At 36.2% G+C, this 25967-nt stretch overlaps 2 long non-coding RNA genes across 3 annotated transcripts; one reads left to right on the top strand and one right to left on the bottom strand.

Annotated features, from left to right (window-relative positions):
* On the bottom strand, nt 1-2370 carry LOC103343262 (uncharacterized). Of its 2 annotated transcripts, XR_514916.3 has the most exons (4): nt 2000-2370; nt 1014-1099; nt 847-901; nt 1-439 (listed from the first exon to the last, which is right to left on the bottom strand). It is a non-coding gene; the product is annotated as an uncharacterized LOC103343262 (long non-coding RNA). The 2 variants fall into 2 exon arrangements; XR_514915.3 differs by lacking the exon at nt 847-901 and having other exon boundaries at nt 2000-2362.
* A 13544-nt stretch (nt 2371-15914) lies between these two features.
* On the top strand, nt 15915-16680 carry LOC148919818 (uncharacterized). Its single transcript, XR_016124472.1, has 2 exons — nt 15915-16195; nt 16288-16680. It is a non-coding gene; the product is annotated as an uncharacterized LOC148919818 (long non-coding RNA).
* The last annotated feature ends 9287 nt before the right edge of the window (nt 16681-25967 follow it).

Raw genomic sequence — 25967 nt, 5'->3', positions numbered from 1 at the left:
TAGTATAAAAATAGATAATCGCATTTCCATTAATAAAAGTAGGTAATTACATTGTATGTTCCAAAATAAAGATCCCAAACTAAGTCTACACTTTGTACAACCAAAAGCAAGTCTAGAGCAAGTGTATTCCAAAATAAAGATCCCAAACTAATTCTAGACTTTGTATAACCAAAAGTAAGTGTAGAGCAACTGTGTTTCAAAATAAAGATCTGAAACTAATTCTAGACTTTGTACAACCAAAAGTAAGTCTAGAGAGCAAGTGTATGTTCCATATGGATATAATCCCTAAATCAGTTCTCATCAAGATTCTGGTTTGCTAGTTCATCGTAATAGTCATCATCAGAATGGACACCATTACTACCTCTAGAGCTGGTGCTAGTATGGCCCTCAACCTCTTAACTCTCTTCACTCTCTTTCCTCGTTGCCCAGGAGTTGTCATCTATAAAATGAAATGATAAGAGTTAGAACAAAATTAATATCAGATATAATATTACAGTAAAAGCATACCCAGTGTTAATAAACATAACATTCATAACATTATTACTCTAAAAGCTCACCAAAAACATCAATCTAAATCACTATATCCTTCAATAATGAGAATGCATAAACATATATTACACAAAAGCATTATACATTCTAAGGAATCAATAATGAGAAAGAAAAAAAAAAAAAAAAGCAAGGACATCATCAGGATGAAGGACTTATGCAGCACCAAATTGATTTCCATCAGGATTAGCCCCACTAATTACAAAAGCAAGCAGATAAATTAGTACCAACATTTGTAATTTGACCTATGTTGTAAATGATGATTCATGATTATTTTAATAAAATGAGCAAATTTATTACCATTATCAAAGTCAAAAGCTTTGAATTTAAAATTTACACTATCCCACCACAGCAACTGCCAAGACCAAAAGGAAAGTAAATAAATTAACTTATTAAATTGTATATGGCATTCCAAAATCCAAAGCACCAGAACAAGCTTGAAAGGGATGAAAACAGAGTTTACCTACTTTTTGGTTTACTGAAGTTTTAAGAGTGACAATAGGGTCACACTTGTTCTGCTGACTCACACTTCATCATCCTTGTTATCTAAATCCTGTGAAAAAACTAGAGTACTGAGTTATCAGAATAAAAAATAAAAGGCAATAAAATTCTAACTAAATCTAAATGGAATTTTCCTTGGAATGAGGCTTTATCAGCATCTAGTGTAAGAGATACAAAGGCAAACCAAACCAGAAACTGTCCTATATTCAAGTCTCAAAAATGAAAATCATATGGTTCATAGAAATAACTGAAATTAATGGCAAAATAAGAATCCATAACAACACCCACAATATCCAATCAAAAAAACAACCTGAGATATATAAAAGAATGAAACCCATATGAGATTCATACGTTAAGAGTCAAGATTCTGAAGACAACAGGATTATCCAACATTATAATAACAGAAAATATGAAGAACCTAAAATAATAAAAATGACAGAATGCAGGGATTTGGCCAAAGTAGAGATATACCTGGTGATTGGATCAATGATTGGATCATTTTCATTACACTAACAACAAAAAGAAATAATAATAATAAAATTTCTATAGCGCTTGCTTGCAACAACAAATCCGATGCAAATAATCAAATTTTTTTTTATAGTGCTTGCTTTAAACGTTCAAAATAATCAAATTGGTAAGATCCCATTCCAATATCAGTTTTTCAGTCCCAACTTACAGAGTTCAAGAGTTACAAATATCCAGAATCTGGACAAGACGTTTATGTGAAGCTAATCAAAATAGTTGAAAAAATACGCAATTACTCAACGTTTACTTTCCTCTTGAACCTAAAATCTTAAAACTTAAATTTATTCCTTTTAGCTTTCACCAACCCATGACATTTTTAAGTGCCCCAATTTGAAGTGAGCATTCATAACGCAGTGAAAACTACTCAAATACAACCCAATAAACATAATTAGAAAGAAAAAGGAAAAAAATGGCGAATTGGGCTTACCAAAGTATCATCTAAAGTGTCAACAACAATGTATTTGCAATTTTGTGCTAACTGAATGAAAGAAATTGGGGTTTCTCATCATCAATCACTTGTTGTCTTGTCGTCTGTGATAATAGAAGTGTGAGAAATTGGGGTTTAAACCTGTAAAGGCATACCTTCTTCAATCTTTCTCCTTTTTTACTTCCCCCAATTGAAAAGAAAGCCAAGAACAGAGGGATGGTTTATGGAGAATTTGGTGAGAAAGAGCTAGAGAAACAAGAGTAATATGAGAGAGAGAGAGAGAGACGCAGTCTGAGAAGATATGAGAGAGGATTTGGGGTTAAGTGTGGGTTAGGGTTGGAGAGAGTATATGAGGGTTAACACGCACCAAACTTAAATTTGGTGAAAAAAAAAAAGAGCGTCATGCAAAAAAATTGAGGGAAAAAATTTGTGACGTCCTAAAATATTATCGAAATTTAGAGAAAAACCCAAAGGAAACAAGCAGCTTTCAAAAAAATCCAAAACATTTTTCAAAATGGCACGAAAGCCCTTTATCTTGAATAACAAAGACATGCAAGCCCTAGGTCTCTCTTCTCCACAAAAGACGACAGCAACATGTGAAGTTTTTATCTTTTTTCAGCAGCAACAGTAACAGTACCAGCAACAGCAACAGCAACAGTGTAGCAGTCCATAATTTTAAACTTTGTTTGCTTGTACAATCGTCATGTGAATTCTTTGGCTTGTATAGTATGTGCATGTGAAGTTCATATGAAACTTCAGAGAGTAAGAGAGATAGAAAGTTTCAGATAGAGAAGAACTCTTCTTCTCATCCTTAGCTTCTTCTTTTCTTTTCATCCTTAGCCATAGTAGAGGTCGGTGTAATTTGTGTATATAGTTTGTAACTCCGAAGAACGAAGTATAGAACACCAGAGAAGAAAAAATCTCAGTATTTCCTCCAATCAATAAAACTTCATTTGTTCATATACTTTCTCTTTTCCATTCATTGTACTTACATACTCTGATCATTGTTAATACCGTCTATCACTGTCAATATCTGACCACTATTTATACCCGTGATAATGTAGTTCCAGCAACATAAGCAATTAAGTAAGTCTTTTCTCTTTTATTTTTGGTTTTCTTAGTAGACTTCTTGTCCAAAATAGGGAAACGCTGTTTATAATTATGTTATTATCTTGCTAAACTGACGATCATACTGTGTTTGAGCACTTGGTCATGTTTGATATTTGCCATAACAATAATTGGATGTCTGTCAGGGAACCTCGAGTTCAGAGGACCTCTGAGTTCTGCTCCATAGCCCTTAAGTTGGCGTCTTTGCAGTTCCATGTTCTAGTTCCATGTTCTAGGCATGGTGTCTGGTTGTTATTTTGGCCTTTAGAAAACCTTGACCGAGCCCTTGTTCGAGAATGGTATTCGAGAATGGTATCAGAGCTTTAGTCTAGCACCTTAATAATATAGTTATACCAGTAAAGTACCTTGAGGACAGAAGTCAATCAACACAATTGATAAAAACCAACGTTTTATAACCTGTTAAAATTTTGTTACCAGAATCACTAGTTGAAAACAGTAAACCGTTTGCATGTTTGGCCCTTGGTGGACACCTATTAGAATAAAAGAAAGGTTGCAGGAATTAAAGAAACGGAAAGTAGAATACCAAAAAGAAATTAGGAATTTAGAAGAATTAATAAGATCACCAGAAGTAAATAATTATCCTAGAAGAAAGTTAGAAGTCGAGCACATAACAAGAAACCAATATCATTTAGAAGTCTGTAAAGAATCAATAGAAGCTTTTCAGGAGCATTTAGGCATCTTAAAAGAAAAAGGTAGACTTAGATAAATTTTATGATAGAATACCTCAATTTAGAAATCAGTGAACAACAGAAGAAAAAATTAACTCTAGATAATAATACATTAGTTTGTTATTTTCCACAAAAAGAACATAAACATCTTTTACACAGTAGTAGTAATCAAATAGGAAAATAGTATTATTGACCTTTTGATTAGTCAAGCAGAAAGTGTAAAATTTGAACATACCAAAAATAATAGAATAATTCAACAGTTACTCGAATATTTTCAGAAAAATTCCTTAAAAACAATTAGACAAAACTTAGACTATATAACATCCCAGTTAGAAGATAATAATAGTGTTGAGGCCCAAAAATCCAAGGGGCTAAGCCCAAATTAATCCTTAGCCCAATATGGGTAATTGGATGCAAAATAAGCTCAATCGGGGCAAAAGGAAATTTATAAGAGCCGCCAACACAAGCTACAAGCCACGAATCATGCCAAACAAGCACGTGCAGAAGAAGCCAAGGACATACCGATATTACTAAATCACGCTCACATGCTCATTCGGTGCTACTTGGCCCGACTCTAGCCTATCATGGCATAATAAAACCCCAAGCACGAGCATAGAAATTATGCGCATTCTAATACCAAGCTACGTCACGAGCTTAAGTGGGCCCAAGCCACGAAATCAACCGGGGCTTACTGAGAAGGTTGTGGTATGGAAGGTGACAAGCAATCACGGGGCCCATTGAGGGTTCAAGGAACGTAGGTTTCAAAGCCACTTGGGGCTTTGGAACTCAAGCCCGTTCCTAGAACCCAAGCATATGGGTTAGCATGAGAGAGAGGAGAAAAATTGACCCATGCTCTAGGAAGACACCAAAGAACCCACCAAAATATTTAGCCCAGCCCACATCAATAGAATTAAAGGGAAAGCCTTTCCAGCAGCTTGACGAAAGCCTGCCAAACGTTAGAAGCAGCAAAGCCGGAGGACCCAAAGACTATATGTACAAGCCCAAACCCAGCAACTTACAAAAATCTGGCGTCAAGTCCTATTCTTGTTTGAATTCCAAACAATGGTCATAAGGGAGCCATGGCAAGACCAGAGGAAATCCATGGGGGTGAGGGAAGTGTCCATCGGACAAAAGGCTCCATCTCTCCCCTTTTCCTCTGTAAGCTCTGGGAGAAAACATAAGGAAAGCAGGTGGCGCCTTCCCCTCTATGGGAAAGCCCAGCTGCGTCAAGCCATTGGAACCATAAAGGGTTCCTTACCCATGCTCCTTGGGTGGGGAAATTCATCAAAATAGAGCTAGGTAGGAGCTGCCAAGGAAAAAGGAAGAAGAAAATCAGACGAAATTGGAGCTCCTAACGCCTATAAAAGGAGACTTTGGCTACCCAGAAAAATCATCCACAACTCAACGATCCAGACCTTGACCAAGCTTTGTCAAGCAAATCTGGAATTTTCTCAAGCCACCCAAACCTCTCTTCTGTTCATCTTTCTTCTTCTTAAGATAGGGCTCGCACTGATATTTCCTCCGTAAGAAACCCACGCTGTTTTCTCTCTCTCAAATTGCTAAACTTGTGTAAGCTTAGCTCCCATGCCACATGCTCCTCAAGCTAAGCCATTAATGAAATCCTCATGCTTATTTGGGTGTTAGTGAAGTGATCCTGAGAGTGTTGTTTTAAAATCTCATTAGATTTTCTAAAAACTCTCTTGGGAGCTTGTTTTTCGAACTCAGGCATTTGGGGGATTTTTGCTCGTTGCCTTCTCACAGAGCCCAGCCCATTCGTCAGGCTGCTTTGGAACAAAAAACCCCCTACAAATAGGAATATCCAAAGATTCCCTAGTAAGAAAGAAATAAAAGAATTCATAGATCTTATAGATAGTAAGCCAAAACAAATAGAACTCCAGTCATTAGAAATTATTGAACAATTAAAATTAGAAGTGCAAAAAATACAATTAGTACAAAAAACATTAACTGAACAAGTAGAAAGGTTACATAGTAAAATAGATAGACTTTTAGTTTAATGACATATTCTAAAATTAACAATAAATATATAAAGGCATTAGAAGAAGTTGGTCAACTAGATAAGGAACCAGTAGGTCTTACAGAATTTACAACATCTGTAGCAAGTAGTAATATCCCTATTAGACAAAATAATTTACTTATCCAATTAATTTTAAATTTAGCCGAAAAAGTAGATCAATTAGAAGAACAAATAACAGAAATTAATCAAGTAGTACACAATACCACTTCTACACTACCCAAAGACTTAGTTGATAAATTAGAAAACTTAACCTTAGGAAATAATCCTCATAGAAGAAAAAGTAGAATAAATCCATTTGATAATAGTAAATGGAACTCTTTAGAAGAAAAGGAAAAGAAATAGTTAGAACAGAAGATATATACCCTAGTGAACAAGAAGCACAAGAATTTCTTAGAAAAGGCTTTGAAAAATCACAGAAAAATAAATATAATTTATATCAATTAGGAAGATTTGAAAATAGGCATCGTATTGTAAGTAGTATCAGTCAACATGAAGTAAGTTGTATAGATAAAGAAGTAACTCTTAATTTACTTAGTAACACAGCAATAGAACACCTTAAAAAATCACACTATCAACAAATCCATATAAGAACAATTATGATAGGAATAGCTGGACTCACTAGAGCACAAGTAGGAACCAAAGCACTAGTATACATATATGATGACAGATGGGATAACCATCAGCAGGCAGCTATAGCTACAGCAAAGTAGATCTTAGCACAAACTTAGCAGTCATAGGATGTATTCCCAATTATGTCATGAATATTAGAGAATTTAGTAAACATATTAAAATTAGCATAAGGACAACAAATTATAATATGAAAGGAGAGTACAAAAATTTAAGTATTAGTCTTATGTATGTAGGAAAAATTTTAGATACTTATAATTACAAATTTAATGTAGAATTCCAAAATTTAGTACAAACTTTTGGTAGTAAACACGTTAATATGATCGAGGCAAAACCAGTAGATAATAGTTTTTTAGAAGGAACAGAATGGATTTGACCTAATTTACAAGTAGCAAAAAATAAACAACCTGATAAGGCACAAATTTTTGAAAATCATATAGGTGAAGCAGTAGTAAGATTTACTAATTATAAACAAATAAATGATATAGAAGACTTAGAAAGTGAATTAGATGAAGAGATACATATGGCATTTGATAACTTAGAAATAAATATGATAGAACATAATTTTGATAATATAGTTGATAAACTCATCGATGACATATATAATTTAGATGAAGAAGAATATATAGCAAAATATAAAACTTATGAGTTAGGATTACATAGATTATCAGATAAAGAAATGAAAGATTTAATTTTAAATATAGGATTAGAACATATTTTAGGAGAAAAAGAATATCAAAATATGTTAATTGAAGTAGAATGCATGCCAGTAGAAGACCAATATAGTTCATCCGGACCATCTGTAACCCCTGCAAGTAGGACAGATCAGCAAAATCTTAGGCAAACTAATGAACCATATAGAGAAAATAATGAAGAAACAGGTAGAAATGCTTTTCAACAAGAAGCATTTGGAATAAGAAAAAATAGAATCCCTTATAAAGGAATTGAACAAATTAGTTTAGCAGGAAATATATTAAATTTAGATCATGTAGATCCACAGGATTGGGAAAAAACTATAGAAAGATGGGAAAAAGGATGTGTACATGCAGCATTAATGTTAGATTTTAGTAATAATAAAGATATGTTAGATTACTTTGAGCATACTTTAGATGGAATGGTTTTTGATTATTTTCAAGCATGGAAAACTAAAAATCCAATAGAACATCAAGCAGCAAAAGAAATGTTTAATATAGATGCGTTTGTTAAATTAATTAAATATGAATTTTTAGACCATAATAGATTAGATGGTAGAAATGAACAAGAACAAATTGGAGCCATAAGAAATTTAGAACAATTACAAATTTGTGATTTACAATATATTAGTGAATATACTTCAGACTTTTTCAAGTATTTAGGTAGAACAGGTAGAATTGATGACCTTAATCTATTAGATACTTATATGACAAAAATTAAAGGACCAATAGGAGAAAGAATTTGGAATGAATGGCAAAAGCACCCTAGGAAATTAGATGTATCTATAGGTGCAAGAATACAACATGTATATGATATATTACGGTCAGAATGTAGTCAGATAAAAGCAAAAAGACAAATTAGAAAACAGTTTTACATGAGTTGTAAAAATATAGATTTACCTAAACAATATGAATGTCATAGGAAATTTAGGCAGAAGAAGCCATATAGAAAAAGCTATAGAAAATATAAACCTTATAAACAACAAAATAAAAATTTTAGAATACAACCTTCCAAAACATTTAGAAAAAGAAAATATATCCCTAAGCAATTTAGGAAAAGAACAAATAAACCATGGATTAGAAAGTACAAAGTACCTAATAAAAGTACATGTAAATGTTATCTTTGTGGTGAAGTAGGACATATTAGACCTAAGTGTCCCAAATTAGGAAAACAACCTAGAGAAAAATTACAATTAATTGAGCAATTTCAATTAGAAGATGATGAGGACTTAGAATCAATCTATAGTATAGATGACAATTTAAGTGATAATGAAAGTATTTATAGTGTTAATGCCTTAGACTCAGAATCAGAATTAGATTACTCTAGTAATTCCGATAGTGAATTAGATGAACATATGTGTATGTTTGAAGAACAAACAGAGCATGAAGAATTTAAATATGTTAATTTAGGATGGCCTCAAGAATGTAATCAATGTAAGAAAATAGTAGTAGAAAAATATTACACTAAGACAATAGTTTATTGTAAACCTTGTTTCAATAATAGATCAATAGAAATAAATACAGTTGAAATAGATAGTCAAAAGAATAATTGCCCTAGTATAGAAAAACAGAAGACTAGTTCATTAATAACAATTAATTGTGAATTAGAATTATCAAAAGAAAATAAAATTCAAACAACAGCCATGATAGATACAGGAAGCACAAAAAATGTAATAAAAGAAGAGTTAGTGCCAGAACAATATAGGCAAAAATTAGCTAGACCAGTAAGAATCATACAGTTTGATACAAGACCTGTATACTTAACACATTGTATTAATAATATACCAATTAGGATAGAAAGAAAACAATTTAATTTACCCTTAACCTTTATATCCCCAGTAGGATCATATCCCTTTATCTTAGGATTAAATTTCTTAAAAAGTTTACAAGGAGGATTTTTATATACACCTCCAGACATCACATTTTTTAAGAAAAGTATAACCACAACTGATCAAAGTAATATATTAGAGTCTTACAATAGTATTAACATAGAAGAACAAAATTTTAAATATAATACGGAAGAATTAGTAGAAATAAGTAAAGAAAAAATAGATGAACAATATAATCTAGAATATGATGACATAATATTTGATCATGAGTATCCACTTATAGGAAACCTAGAACCTTTAGAAATTATGCAAATAGATAGACCAAAAAATTTAGAAGAATTGTTACAATTAGCTGAACAAACTAGAATCATAGGAGAAGATCCCCAATTACATTGGAATAAGAATAAGATATTAGCAAAATTAGATATTATTAACCCAGACTTAACAATTAAAACAGCAGATATCCCTTGTAACTTGTTAGATAAGCAAGAATTTGAACAACAAATAAAAGAACTTTTAAACTTAAAAGTAATTAGACCTTCAAAATCTAGACATAGATCAGCAGCCTTTGTAGTTAGAAAACATTCAGAACTTAAGAGAGGTAAAGCGAGAATAGTATATAATTATAGGAGATTAAATGATAATACTTATGAAGATAGTTATAAACTACCAAATAAGGATGAGCTTATGAATAAAATTCAAGAAAGTAAATATTTTAGTAAGTTTGATTGTAAATCAGGATTTTGGCAAATTAGATTAGCAGAAGAATCAATCCATTGGACAGCATTTACCTGTCCAGAAGGACATTTTGAATGGCTTGTAATGCCATTTGGTTTAAAAAATGCACCATCAATCTTTCAAAGAAAGATGGATCAAATATTTAAGAAGTATGATAAATTTTGTAGTGTATATGTAGATGATATATTAGTTCATAGTAAGAATAAAAATGAACATAGAAAACACTTAGAAATTATTTTGAAAGAATTTATTAATAATGGTATTATTATAAGTAGAAATAAAGTAGAACTTGAAAAACAAGATATAGAATTCTTAGGTATGTATATTAAATCAGGAACTATACAATTACAAGAACATATAGCTAAAAAAGTGTTAGAATTTCTAGATAAGTTAGAGGATAAAAAGCAATTACAAGCATTCTTAGGTTTATTAAATTATGCTAGAAGTTTTATCCTTGATTTAGGAAGGAAAATTGCAGCTTTACATAGCAAAACTAGTAAAACAGGACAGAAATATTTTAATAGTGAAGATATTAAGTTAGTTCAAAGCATAAAACAAGATATAACTCAACTTAAACCGTTAGCATTACCATTAGATAATAATTACAAAATAGTTGAAACAGACGCATCATCAATAGGATGGGCAGGAATTTTATATCAAAAGAAACATAAAGAAGAACCAAAATCAGAAGAAAAAGTTTGTAGATATGCATCAGGAAAATTTAATGATATACAGGCTAGACTTCCAGCCACGACTTAGAAATTTTAGGAGTCATTAATTCTCTTGAAGCATTTTCATTATTTTTACATAATGAAATATTTACTATTAGAACAGATTGTCAAAATATTGTTTCTCATTATAATAAAATTACTACTAATAAACAAGCAGCCCGAAGATGGGTGAATTTTGTTGATTCTATTACAGGAAATGGATTTAGGCCGATATTTGAGCATATTAAAGGTATGGATAATGCATTAGCCGATATCTTATCTCGTATTATTCATTAAACAGGTATGCAGTATTTTGGACCATCCTCATCTGGCAGCAAAAATAATGGTATACCATCACCTGGTGGTAATCCATTAAGCATAAGTAATCAAGCACGATCAGTAGCAAACACTTATTTTTATAATGGAATATCAGTACAAGAAGTTAGAAATCCTTCTTTAAAGTATCGTACTCAAGCATCATTAGCAGAAAAACAAAAAGTTCTTTTAGATAACTTTTGGAATATTAGAACAAATACTGAAAGCATGAGAAGAGGGCATGAAAAGCTTATTAGAGCACTTGAGCAAGAGTTTTTAGCATATAATTATGATTATAAAATAGCAAAACAACACCTTTCTTTTTTGCAGGAAAAATATACAGAGCAAAAAGGAGAATATGATACAATAGTTAGGCATTTTAGAACTATTAATATAAGATGTCAAATTCTACAAGAAGAGGCTAATAAGCCCACCGTAATTGAGCATAATTTACAAGAAAAAGAGGCTAATAAGCCCAACTTACTTGAGCATAATAGTGAATTTTCTCTTGAGCAAAAATCTAAAAATCCCTATTTTCTTCAAACTCTAGCTAGAGAAAGGTATAAGTTTTTACCAGTAGATGTTAAGAGTCACATAATTGAATTAGAATATGAGCAAAATACATCTCTTCAACTGTACATTCAATCTTTTCTTTTCAATTTAAAAAGTAATCCACATCCTGGCATCACCATTATTACCAAAAACTGTTCCCATTACACTATTTACTTAGCAAGGATTAACATGATTGAATATAGAGAATTGCATTTAGAGCATAAACAAAAAACAATCATAGTTACTCCAGCATTTTTAGCAAAATTTGGTTATCTAGATCAACTTTATGTTGAAAGTAGTAAGCATTTAGATTCATTCCCCGAAAAATTTAAAGAAATTATAAGTTTTTATCTGCCTCTCTGGAAAAATATAAAATTAGATTTCACTAGTATACCCCCAGAGTGGTTTAAAGATAGCATTTACCCAGATTTAGCACAACATAGGATTATTATTTCTTTTGATGAATTACTTAGTCCGGGAGAATCAGCACAAACAGGAATGCCTACCAAACAAGACATCCAACAATACAGAGGAGCAATAATAGCCGAGCAACAGTTATTTAATGATGATCGTCTGACCCTCCTGTACAGTCTAAATTTATCAAGGTGTATTCAGAATCCACATCCAGGAGACCAGATGATATATATGAATACAGGATCAGCACTACAGGAGCAAAAGTTTTTGATGAAATCTACAATCGATAGCAGAACAGATTACAAGAAGATAATGACAACTCATACTGGAATAACTTAGGAGAAGAAGAGCTACACAACATAGATAACATGATGGATGCATGAAGACCACGTGAAGAATCCATCCAGCAGAATAGTCGCCAAACTATTTGGCTCCATACGGCCAGTACAAAGCAACATATGAAAAGAAGAAACATTTTGGTTTCATCCGGCTAGCGAAGGATTCCATTTTGGTTTCATCCCTAGCAGAAGCAGAAGGATTCCCTAGGAAATTTAGATATGAATAAGGGCATTATTGTCCAACCACTTTAATTTTGTCCTTCTTTATAAATACTGTACCCATTTTGGGTTTATTTATAAGTCTCCCAAAATATTATTTGTGACCCCCCCAAGCCTCATAAATAACTGGTGGTCTCTCCCACCCAAAACCGTTAGACTATTTGTGAGGGATTTGGCCTTCCTCCAAAATTGCAGATGTCTTCATTATCTTATGAGTGACGACTAGATATGTGACGACTTTACAAGCCTCACTTTTTATTTGGTCACATTAGCCTTTTTTTTCTTGTAGTGATAGGTGACGCTGCCAATCTTCACCGAATAAAATTTATGGGCCTTTGTGACGAATGTGCATTATTCGTCACATTTAGTAAAAAAAATGGGCTCCAATATTTCCTGCTATTTAATATGTGACGACATAGGAATTATAACGTGACGAACATGGAGCGAAATTTTTTTTACATCCCTTCACGAAGTTTAGGTGATGACTTGCAAAATTCTCTCACTTATACAAGCCAAATGTGACGAAATTTTCAGCGCCACGTAAAATTTGGTCACAGAAGGCCTATTTTCTTGTAGTGAAATTAACCTTTGGTATCGATTTACAGCTGAAGCTTAGCAGTTGAAGTTGTTAACAATTTAGCCCAGCCCAGATATTTCCAGTCCAGCTCGGATCAGAGCCTCATATCCATGCAGAAATGGAGTTCTAGCTGTCCTTTCATCTTTCTAGCTTGGATATTTATGTTTATAGTTTTGTAAAAGGCAGTTCTGCCTAAACAACTTAAATTCCATCAACCATTCCCGAACAACCTTTTTATACTGAGATAAATTGTTAAAGTCCTTACCAGTCTGAGGCAAGAAAAAGAACTTACTTGGGAGATATTCCTCACTCACATTCACAATCGTTTGTTTATAGAAATAAGTAACTTGGGGCGCAAGTTATCTATTCTAGAATAAGTCTGCTAGAATCTTCATTGCTAGCAGTGGCACGCTCATACACCAAAGAAAGCTGACTTGTTGACCAGTCAATGGTTTTCAAGGCGTGGGAACTTTGCCCTTCCACCACAGGAGTGATCACAAAACGGGGTGAACAATTTGGCACGCCCAGTGGGACTTCTCAGTATACATGTTCTCACAAAATTCTTCTCAAAGTTTATGAATATCGGAAGCTCTAGCCAGAACCCACACCACGCCATAGAGATAAACCAGGCGGCCCTCGTGGAAGGATTGGAGTAAGAGGAAAGTGATGTTAGGCACTCAAAGACACGGCACAGGAGCGAGACGGTCCAGACTGCTCGAAGGATGAACTGATTCAGAATCCGTGTTGCGACAAGAGGTCACAACACAAAGGAGCCAGGATACTCTCAATAATATGACTATGATGCAATGGCAGTCAACATGCGATTCAGAAGGACCGTGAGGCTGCCATGGCTAGAATTCCAAATTAATCTGTGGTCCCTAGACCTTCCCCATTGTCCCCACCGTGATTAGCATGGCCATATCAAGAGAATCCTCTTATTACAGATAGTTGGGATGCCATAACGTGGGAAATTCAGGGACAGAGGGGAGGAGATTTTCATGTCCAAGAGCGTGAGGCCCTAATCCGACTGAAGGCCTGCACCAGATTGGCAGAATCAGCGAGCCTCACCTATTCCACAACACGTGGCCCCACAGGATCAGCCTTTGGCACTTCTGCCTGAACCACCAGCAGTGTTGCCCTGCAGACCTAGAAGGATGGATCCCAATCCATTCCCTCCACCTGCAAGAGGAAGGAGAGACAGAGGGGGAAACTACCCTTTTGCTGACTAGAGTCTCCACAACAACCTTACTCTTGACATCAGAATAACAAACCCTAACAAAAGGGTAGGCATAAAGTACCGTGACATCAAAGCCACTGCAATGTGTGGACATAAGACGTTTGCTCACTTGAGTTTCGGTGGTGGGATATTAGCACCCTTTTATCAAGGCCACGAAAACACCACCGTTTTGCATAATTTGTTGGGTCAAGGTAAGCAGTTGGTGCGGTTTGAAGAAGCTCAGCTTTGAAAGTGTAAATCCGAGACCTTTGCTGGTGTCTATAGTATTGACTTGCAGCTTGCTCTTCGGGTGAAGGCTAGATACAGCATGTCATACAAGGGCAGAAGTAATAAGATTGGCATCCTCTGCAAGTTGTTGGTTCCTTTGACTACTTTTGGAACATCCATTGATGGCAATGGCGGCGAGTGTTTCAACACTACAAAGTGCTTCAACACTAAAGAATTCTTTCCTGAAAGTATTTAACCTTTTGTGGCAATCCTCCTTATTTCATTCGGGATGTTCTTTTTCAGTATTGTCATGGTGTTTAAGTTTTTATTTTATAGAGAAGATGTTTAAGATATCATATCAACTATCTTTTTTCTTTCACGAAAAAAGGAAAGAAAAACAATATGTGGTAATATTATATATTAAATTTAAATTTGTATAAACTATTTCTCAATGATTGATAAATCTAGTATTGAAGGCCTACCCAATTATTTTAGCAAATATGTGGTGTGCGTTTATTATGAGCGGTGATTTTCCCACTCCCCATCCAATCTAGTGAGAACATACAATTTTAAAAAAAAGGGAAGTTGGAAAATCAGTGCACTTAATTCTTTGTGCCCAAGTACTAATTAATACCAAACATTTTAATTGTCACCATGTTCTCAAATTTTAGGCCACAATTAAGTAAGAGAAAATCCATTATTTGTGCCCAGTCAAACCCAAATCCTTTTCTATCTCTCTGCCTCCTCTGGCTCTGTTTCAGAAACCTGGACAATCCATCCTGACGCTGCGTGTGTGATGAACTGCTTGTCGCACGTTTCGTCATACGCAACCGCCATTTTCAGAACGAAGGGTCGTTTTGTGGCGACAAGTTTTCTGTACAGACCTTGTTCGTGGAAAAAAAAATTGGACCTTTTGTGTGGGGTTAAGTGCATCAACTTAGAATCAACGAGATTCCATGTTCAGCTCTGCTGATCTCGAAGCAAAGCCAGCAGCAGCAGCAACAAGACGACATAGTCTCGTTCACGGAGGAAGTCAGAAGCTGAACCGGTTGTGGAGCTGGCAAAAGTTGCCTTCTATGTAGTGCGCAAATGAGATATTGTTGGTGTTTATAAGAGTTTCGGCGATTGTCAGGCTCTGCTTAGTTCTTCGGTAATTTTACGTTTTTCTTTTTCTGGGTTAAATGGGTTTAATGTGCTTGAATTTCACTTCACTTCACTCTTTCTTTTTTGTTCGGAATTGTGGTAGATATTTGATCCTCCGATCAGTGTGTACAAAGGGTACTCTTTGCCTAAGGACACTGAAGAGTATCTTGGTTCATGTGGACTTACGAATGCCATTTACACAATCGCGGCTGCAGATTTGAAGGACGATATTGTGAAATTAGAGACTGTGTTGAGAAGAATAATTCTCGGGTTGTTATTGATAGAGCCAAAAGGCTAAGTATTTATAGAGATATTACAAGCTTAACTAGGGAAACTAGGTTACTTGGAGACTACTCCAAATCAATTACAACCAACTAATAAAAGGAAACTAAATAACAATTTAATAACGTTCCTAATTTCCAACAGATATTTTTGGCAAGCTTATGCATTGCCCTTTTCAAGTAAGAGTTCACTTGCTACCTTCAATTTCGTTTTCCGATTTCGATTTCCAAGAGGCAAATTTTTTACGCGTGCCCATTTGGAATTAAACTCCTAATTAGACTTCCAATGGACCAGTGAGATTTATCATTTATGGCATAGCAGTTGATTGTGCTTGTATCTTGTATTATAGATTATTTTTGGTAATTGTCAGCTCCTTTGCATGTTCTGGAGTAAGAGAGACAATGTACTATGCGCAACAGAGACACTTTTTAACTTTGAGGTTGAAGAATGTAATAGTTAGTCTGAGCTCAAGCTTTTTTGGACAGGTGTTTTTGAATTAATTTGAGTTGCTTCTCCATGCATCTCGTACTAATTATCTATAGATTGGGAGTATAATTTATTTCCTTTTTCACTTCAGGATCCAGCATCTTTGCAAGGTGGAGCATCTGTCACGGATGCGCTCAAAAGGAGATCCGATGACGTGCCTGCATCAGATAATTTGGTGAGATCATAATCAGGGCTATCTCTGAACTGGAATACCCTCATTGGAGAAAATGAAGAACAATTGTCTTGGAAATGCTATTACTTTCTTATTTCCGACTATCTACCGGTAAAATTTGTTGTATTCTTCAGCATTTCTATCTCTTTGCCTGTTACTCGTACTTTGCATTGATGTTGGTTTTGGGTTTCTATGTATTCTCATGACACTCACCTCAAGTTCACATCTTTATTCATGGGCTTGCCCTTGTTTGAAAAATTAATTCATTGCTCAGTTACCAGCCTTAGTAAAGTAATGTGGGCCTTGGTATCTGTTACTCTTCTAGATAGGAAGCACATAAGGGTTGGTTTTCTTCGTATGGTGTGACAAGGAATAATATCGAATGACATTGCAAAATTTGAGTAAAGACTATCCATACTAGACATTCCACATTCTTTTGGTATTTGATTCTGGCTCTTTGCATGGGCTTTATAATAAACATGTTGGATTTTTGTTGTACAGCTATGATTAAAACAGGAATTAATGAACTATGTCACTTCCCAGATAGTTGGGTTTGGGGAACGTTAGGTAGACATCCTTGATCCTTGTATAAGTAATAGACAATCTAGTCTCCCATCTTTCCAAATCAAAGGAACTTGGTTTTAATTTCCCTTTATTAGACTTTCTTTGGCCATAATAATTGAAAACGCAGAGGAACGCTTTTGAACCTTACATCCACACCATTTCTGAAGGTTGATACCATTAGGTTCGTCAGGATGTCCTTCACACTCCATTTCACAGTTCTTGCAATATAATTCTGAATTCACCACCATCATACCAACATTGGCACATGTTTTTCTTAGAATTAAAGGGGAAACAAAGTGATTTTATTAAATTTGGAGGAGAATAGTACATAGCTTGATGTAGGCTAATTGGCCTTCTACACTTAGCATATTGGCTTATTGGCCACAACACTTGATTTAGATTAGTTTGAGCTATTTGGCCCTTCACTTAGATTAGTTTGTGAGCTTATTGGCTCTCAACATAGTTAGCATTAGGTAGCCCTTGGCTCCCTAATGGTTTGGGAGTTCTTTGTTAGACTCCACTTTGTATAAGCATGCCTATTTATAGGCTTTGATTGCCGCCACTACCCAAGTCTCACCGACTTGGACAATCTCTCCAGCCACATATGTTTGGCTTTGTCTAGAATAATATTCAATCTTCATTGCCGACATCACCAAGTGGACTTGGTCTCTTACTCCAGCCACAACTATATGGTTTTATCTAGAATATTCCACCATATTCATTTTGCTTTGCCGCCATGCAACTTCTTTATTGTGAGCTCTTGAATTCTCTAGATCCTTCTTGAAATCTTAAGCACAAATGTGCATTATTTTCAACAGTTTTCAAAGATCTTTAAAATATATATTGACTAACATATGATATGAAAATGATTCTCTGATGAAACATTAAAGACCTACATACAAATTAACGTAACTTATGCTTATGCCCAATACTAAAATTGACAAATACAATATATCACTTACCTTGTAAGTCATTTCCAACTTCAAAATTTCTACAAATATGACAATGTCGCCCTTTTAGATCTATACGTCAACCCCAAACACTTTTTATCTTCCTCAACCCCTGTTTTGACCGTGCTCAAGGATTTCAAAACCAAGAGAACAGAACCACAACGGTCGCAGTCACCAGTTTCCAACTCAATCCCAGTTTCGACGTTGCCCAAGGATTGACGAATGTTCCACCAGAAAGACCGAACCACAAAGATGATAATATAAAATAAACGAACACTTTGTTTCGCCTGAATGAGAAACCCAGAAAAATGAGGCCTATACTTCTGTATTCTACCTCGAATTGAACATGGAATAACAGGGGCGCTTTCTCTTCAGTGTTATTGCTCTTCCTCAATCAAAGCTGAAAAAAAAAATTGGCCTCATAATTGAACAAACCAAACAGCAATTTGGATTGGAGGGGATGTCTGTTTTGGAAGGACATCTATTTTCAACTGGACGTTTTGGAGGGAGGAGAGAGAAGAAGGCCTCGTTCTAATACAACACTTACAATTGCTTTTCACGCAGCCGTTGGATTAGATCCAACGGTGTTCTCATGTAATTTTCTCATATAGGTGTTCTCACTAGATAACCGCCCATTATTGGATACATACATTGTAGGGCTTATTTGAATTTTGTTGGACTGTTTGCCTTTGAAGCTCAAAACCAAGAGTCTCGACTTGGGCCTTGCTGATTTCTCTCATTTATGTTATTTTCCAAACAATGTACAGATGACACATGTCAAATGATACTACAATGAGGGATTATAATGAGGGGATCTTTAATACTCACTGATCAATGAAAATGTTTTTTTTTTTTTTTCTTTTTTTTATAGAGACGGTCAATGAAAATAATTAAGTTCAATAATTCCTTCATATTATTGGACGGCCAGCTGGATTCACTACTACAAAAAAAGGCCAAAGACGACGGGAATTCACCGTTGTGTATTCGGTTTTCAAACCGTTGTGAAATCGATCAACATCTATTTTGGTGTCAAACTACCACAGCTTTTCACCGTCGTTGTTTATCCATAACGACGACAGTTTTTAAAGAAAATCGTCGTTGTTTAGAGGTAAAGATCGTTAATTATAGGAGGAAAGACGACTGTTTTTAATAAAACCGTCGTGTATTGTATGTAAAGATGACGATTTTTTTATGAAAACCGTCGTGGATTGTTTATAAAGACGTCATCTTTACATACAATACACGACCTTTTTTTATAAAAAGCGCCATCTTTACGTACAATACGACGATTTTTTATAAAAAGCGTCATCTTTACATACAATAGATGACGGTTTTTTATAAAAGCATCATCTTTACTTACAATAGACGACGGTTTTTTATAAAAAGTGTCATCTTTACGCATACAATAGACGGTTTTTTATAAAAGCATCATCTTTACTTACAATACACGACGATTTTTTATAAAAGCGTCATATTTTACAATAGACGGCGATATTTTTTATATAAAAACGCGTCATCTTTACTTACAATAGACGACGGTTTTTTATAAAAACGCGTCATCTTTACATACAATAGACGACGCGTTTTTTATAAAAAGCGTCATCTTTACATACAATAGACGACAATTTTTATAAAAAAAAAACGTCATCTTTACGTACAATAATGCTTTTTGATTTCCTATGATGCTATACAATGATTTTAACTAGAAAACCAACCATAATGCTTTATTAATGAATATATAATAGTTTCTTTCATAAAACTTGAAGATTCAATAGTTATTACATAGTTAACCAATCTTTATTCTACAACAAACATAATTCTTAACAAGACCTACGTACTCATAATCCAAGCATTCCTCATCCAAACATACAAATGATGCACAACTGAAGTCTCCTCCATCATCCCTGTAAATAAATCAAAATGACAAAGAGAGAAAAAAAGAAGCTAAGATTATAAACATAAAAAATTAGGTGGAAGAGAAATTTTACTATTGGTTCATATTTCCATAGAAAACTTGTAAAATGAGCATAAAAAAGACCATCGAGAACCTGCAGATTTTCAACAACAAAAAAACATACGACTCACATAGAAAACCTACAAAAGAAAAAGTTATAAATCTGCAAGTTTCCTCCTCATCTCCTGATAACCAAATCAGAAAATCCAAAAAGAAACCAGGAAAAAAAAAATATGTAAACAAATCAGACAAATCAAGAGAGACAAAATCTGAAATTAGGGAGACAAATAACATACCAAAAACGCAAAGAGACTAATCCAGAATTCACTAGCAAGATATAGAAGGGTATTAAGAGATTAGGTGACTTTCAAATTAAACCTTTCAACCAGCTTTGATTATCAAATACAGAACATCCCTCTACATCTTATGGATTTGCTAAGACCTCAATATCTCAACTCCTTCATTGATATCGATTTTTTGATGATTTTGTAGAGAGTTTCATGAGGGTGTTTTAGAGAGTGCAGGAGGGTTTCAAGGAGGGAGAGATAAGGTTTTCAGAGACGGGGAAAAATCTGAAATTTTTTCGAGCGCGAATTCACTTAAGTAGACTTTTTTTAGCGTGTTTTAAAAGACAACGCTTGTTAATGAGAGATAACCTTTTCAAAGACGGGTGAAAATTTGAAAATTTGTCAAGCGCGAATTCACTTAAGCGGCCATTTTTTAGCGTGTTTTAAAAGATGACGCTTTTTTACAAAAAAATTTGTCATCTTTACATATAATAGACGACGGTTTTTTTATAAAAAGCGTCATCTTTACATATAATAGACGACGGTTTTTATAAAAGCGTCATCTTTACATACAATAGACGACAGTTTTTTTATAAAAGCATCATCTTTACGTACAATAGACAACGGTTTTATAAAAAGCGTCATCTTTACATACAATAGACGATTTTTTACCGTTACACTCCTTGACCCTATACGAATACAATGATTGAATTTGATCTTCAATTTAAAATATTTACACTAGTGGATACCACAAAATCTTATGTTATATTTAACGAAAGTATAAATAAACTCTTAATTGTTAGTGAATATTTTTTTTTATGGCATACGCATTTTAATAAACTAGTTTCAACGATCCAACCGTCAAAATTGTTTGTTTATACTTCGAGATCATATACGCCAAAAATCGGAAAAAATAAACATTCAAAGATCAAGTAACAGGACAAAGAATTTCGACGGTTATAAATGAAAAATCATGATTTAACGGTTATTTTAACTCCGATTTTGATGATTTTTTACCGCTACACTCCTTGACCCTATATGAATACAATGATTGAATTTGATCTTCAATTTAAAATATTTACACTAGTGGATACCACAAAATCTTATGTTATATTTAACGAAAGTATAAATAAACTCTTAATTGTTAGTGAATATATTGTTTTGATGGCATACGCATTCTAAGAAACTAGTTTCAATGATCCAACCGTCAAACGTGTTTGCTTATGCTTCGAGATCATATACGCCAAAAATCGGAAAAAATAAACATTCAGAGATCAAGTAAAGGGACAAAAAATTTCGACGGTTATATATGAAAAATCATCATTTAACAGTTATTTTAACTCGATTTTGATGATTTTTTACCGCTACACTCCTTGACCCTATATGAATACAATGACTGAATTTGATCTTCAATTTAAAATATTTACACTAGTGGATACCACAAAATCTTATGTTATATTTAACGAAAGTATAAATAAACTCTTAATTGTTAGTGAATATATTGTTTTGATGGCATACGCATTCTAAGAAACTAGTTTCAACGATCCAACCGTTAAATTGTTTGTTTATACTTCGAGATCATATACGCCAAAAATCGAAAAAAATAAACATTTAGAGATCAAGTAACGAGACAAAAAAATTCAACGGTTATAAATGAAAAATCATGAATTAAAGGTTATTTTAACTCCGATTTTGATGATTTTTTACAACTACACTCCTTGACCCTTGTTGAGGCCCAAAAATCCAAGGGGCTAAGCCCAAATTAACCCTTAGCCCAATATGAGTGATTGGATGCAAAATAAGCTCAATCGGGATAAAAGAAAATTTATAAAGGCTGCCAACACAAGCTACAAGCGACAAATCATGCTAAACAAGCACGTGCAAAAGGAGTCAAGGACATACCGATATTACTAGATCATGCTCACATGCTCATTCGGCACTACTTGGCCCGACTATAGCCCGTCATGGCATAATAAAACCCCAAGCACGAGCATAGAAATCATGCGCATTCTAATACCAAGCTACGTCACGAGCTTAAGTGGGCCCAAGCCACGAAATTAACCGGGGCTTACTGAGAAGGTTGTGGTATGGAGGGAAACAAGCAATCACGGGGCCCATTGAGGGTTCAAGGAACGTAGGTTTCAAAGCCACTTGGGGCTTTGGAACTCAAGCCCGTTCCTAGAACCCAAGCATATGGGTTAGCATGAGAGAGAGGAGAAAAAATTGACCCATGCTCTAGGAAGACACCAAAGAACCTACCAAGATATTTAGCCCAGCCCACATCAATAGAATTAGAGGGAAAGCCTTTCCAGCAGCTTGACAAAAGACTGTCAAACGATAGAAGCAACAAAGCCAGAGAACCCAATACCATATGCACAAGCCCAAGCCCAGCAACTTGCAAAAATCTGGCGTCAAGCCCTATTCCCGTTTGAATTCCAAACAATGGTCATAAGGGAGCCACGGCAAGACCAGAGGAAATCCATGGGGGTGAGAGAAGTATCCATCGGACAAAAGGCTCCATCTCTCCCTTTTCCTCTGTAAGCTCTGCCTGGGAGAAAACATAAGGAAAGCGGTGGCGCCTTCCCTCTATGGGAAAGCCCAGTGCGTCAAGCCATTGGAACCGTGAAGGGTTCCTTACCCATGCCCCTTGGATGGAGAAATTCATCAAAATAGGGCTAAGTAGGAGCTGCCAAGGAAAAAGGAAGAGGAAAACCAGACGAAATTGGAGCTCCTAACGCCTATAAAGGAGACTTTTGCTACCCAGAAAAGACATCCACAACTCAACGATCCAGACCTTGACCAAGCTTCAAGCAAACTGGAATTTTCTCAAGCCACCCAAACCTCTCTTCTGTTCATCTTTCTTCTTCTTAGGATAGGGCTCGCACTGATATTTCCTCCGTAAGAAACCCACGCTGCTTTCTCTCTCAAATTGCTAAACTTGTGAAAGCTTAGCTCCCATGCCACATGCTCCTCAAGCTAAGCCATTAATGAAATCCTCATGCTTATTTGGGTGTTAGTGAAGTGATCCTGAGAGTGTTCTTTTAAAATCTCATTAGATTTTCTAAAAACTCTATTGGGAGCTTGTTTTTCAACCCAGGCATTTGGGGATTTTTGCTCGTTGCCTTCTCACAGAGCCTGTGCCCATTCATCAGTCTTTGGAACAAAAACCCCTACATAAATTGGCGACTCTGCTGGGGAACAAGCTGCCATCTTACTAATGCCTCCAAGAGAGAAAACCCGGAGCAACACCATGGCCTCCCAAGATGGACCTGACCATGGTGATTCTGAATCAAGGCAAAATGCTTCCTCTAGAGGACAAGAGCGTGCAAGTGAGGAAGCCTTCACCCTCACTGATCTCATCACGGCTATGCAGGCCATGGGGAAATCCAGAAGGAGATGATGGACACTATCAAAGAATTAAAAATGCTGCTTCAAGCCAAACGAAGAGGATAGACGTCCGCAAGAAGAATGCGCATTGCTAGAAAGGGGTCCGAACAAAGGGGACCGTCTTTTGTCACTCAGGAGGATGTCGTTGCCATGCTGGAAAAGGAGCTTAGTCGAAGTCGAGGATTGGAAGTACATTCCTCACCACCGTACCCAGAAGTTTACTCCAGCAGCCCTATCCCAAAGGTTACGAAACACCAACCTTTGTCCTCTTCGATGGGAGGAAAGGAAGCCCGAAGGAATATGTCAACCGATTCCTTGATGCTTTGGGGCCGCACGCTGGTGATTATAATTTGTGACTCCGAGAATTCTCAAAGAGCCTCACCGATCGGGCTTATACATGGTACACCACATTGGCACCAGGCTCTATGCGTTCTGGGACGATTTGGCAGCAGGTTTTGTAAAAAATATTTTCAGCACGAGGAGAGGGTCACCACCACGCAGCTCAACAACACTCGCCAAAAGCAAGGGGAGGATCCCGTGGACTTCGTGAGAAGATTCCGGGACTTGGCTCTCGATTGCTATGACGAAAAAGATGAGGAGGCACTTGTTGAGATTTGCATCAGCAACATTGTGGCGGACTATAGAGTATACTTGGAAAATATCGGCATCACCAATTTTCCCGGCTGCTGAAGCGGTAAGAAAGACAAGCATGTCTGTCAAACCGATTGGACAAAGGGGCTGGAGGAGTGAGAAGAAGGAATCACATCAGGTGTTAGCCACGGATAAGAAGCCATCTAACGACTATAGCTCACGCATAACGGAAAGATAGGGAGACGTACCCGCCATTGCCTTGCAAAGATGAAGAGTTTCATGCCATCCTCGACACAATGATTGCTGACGGCGCAATCAAACCTCTCGAGCCCTACAAGGTCCCCACCAGGAAGAAAAAGTGATCCCGGACATCGCCGCTATCACCAGTTTGTAGGACATCCGACCATCGCTTGTCGAGTTTAAGGAGGATCTTACATGGCAAAATACATGAGGGAGTTCTTGAGCTTCCCTCTAGGAAGCAGCTATTGATGAGGACCCTTTGCCAAAACGAAGGGGGAAAGAAACAGCATTGCTGTTATTACGTGTTCAGATGATTTGCTCGACGATGACGAATTATGCCACCCATGGAGGAATGATCCAAAGCCACCAGAGGCTATTTGGGAGCCTTGTGGAAACATGGATAAAGCTTACTGGTGCAAATACTCGAAACCGTCAAGCTATGACACGCCATGGCCACTTGCTGATGGATGGGATGACTGTGCAGACAATGGGGTGTTCATGTTGGACATGCCGGAAGAACAATGCCGGAAAGCCTCGTCCGACAGCAGAAACGCTCTGTGACATTTCACTCCCTTACGTGAGGCGATCGTAATGGAGCGATATCTGGGCTCGAAGCAAGGACCCACACTTCACAGGCCCTCCAGAGGAATCCTAGAGTTAAGTCACTCTTTGACCAACTTGGTTTGGGCCTCAAGCGAGGGAAGCATGCTCTAGCCCTTATGAATATTTCTGCAGAGCCAACCCCATTGCTTCACTGCTGAACCTCAAAGGTCATTCTTGGAAAATGACAATGCTATCGTTTTCACAGACGAGGACATGGAAGTTCCATACCCGGATCATAGGAGGCCGCTTTACCTGGAGGGACAAATCAATGATGTGTTCATACGGAGGGCTCTGCAGACACGGGTTCTTCATTAACATCTTGCCTCATGCTGTACTTACAGAATGGTATTCCACTATCCAAGATCGTGCAGTCCCAAACGAGCATTAGCGGTTTTGGGAATCAAAGTGAGGTTACGGTTGGATATATGCAAGTAAATTTGAAGGTAGGGCCCATCCGGTCACTTACCAAGTTCTATGTGGTGGACGTAGATGTGGCTTATCATGCTTTGTTGGGAAGGCCATGGCTCAACAAACATAAACTTGTGGTCTCTACGTACCATCAATGTGTAAAGGGAAGAATTGGGCTAACACCACTCCGTATACCAGGGAATCAAGCACCGTTCAATCAAAGCGAAGCTCGCTACTCCGAGGCAGAATTCTGCTGAGTTCACAGCGCCGGAAGCAACCCATCCAAGAATTCTGGGACTTACCGCCATCGTGGACCGAGATTCGTGATCTGAGCAACGAGGAGCTCATAACCATCATTGATCGAGAAAGAAAAAGGCACTCGGAGGCCAACAACCATGCCTACGATCACCCTTAATGCTCAAAGGTCACGCTGCCGGATGGGCGCAGTATATCGCTTATGCGGGATTGGGGCTTGACCGTATCCTACGGGAAAGCCCCGAGTATGGTGGAGAAGCTATGCAAGCAGATAGCCGCGAGAGTCTAGATGGCAAGGCACCCTTGCCTTGTCCTTTCCAAGAACCAATGACAGCACCCAAGCACATGCAAGATGGCTCA

Source organism: Prunus mume, linkage group LG2, assembly GCF_029339155.1.
Source record: "Prunus mume cultivar Tortuosa linkage group LG2, ASM2933915v1, whole genome shotgun sequence".
Classification (NCBI taxonomy): Eukaryota; Viridiplantae; Streptophyta; class Magnoliopsida; order Rosales; family Rosaceae; genus Prunus; species Prunus mume.
The sequence above is the reverse complement of the archived record's forward strand: the minus strand, read 5'-3'. Positions and strand labels throughout refer to the sequence as shown.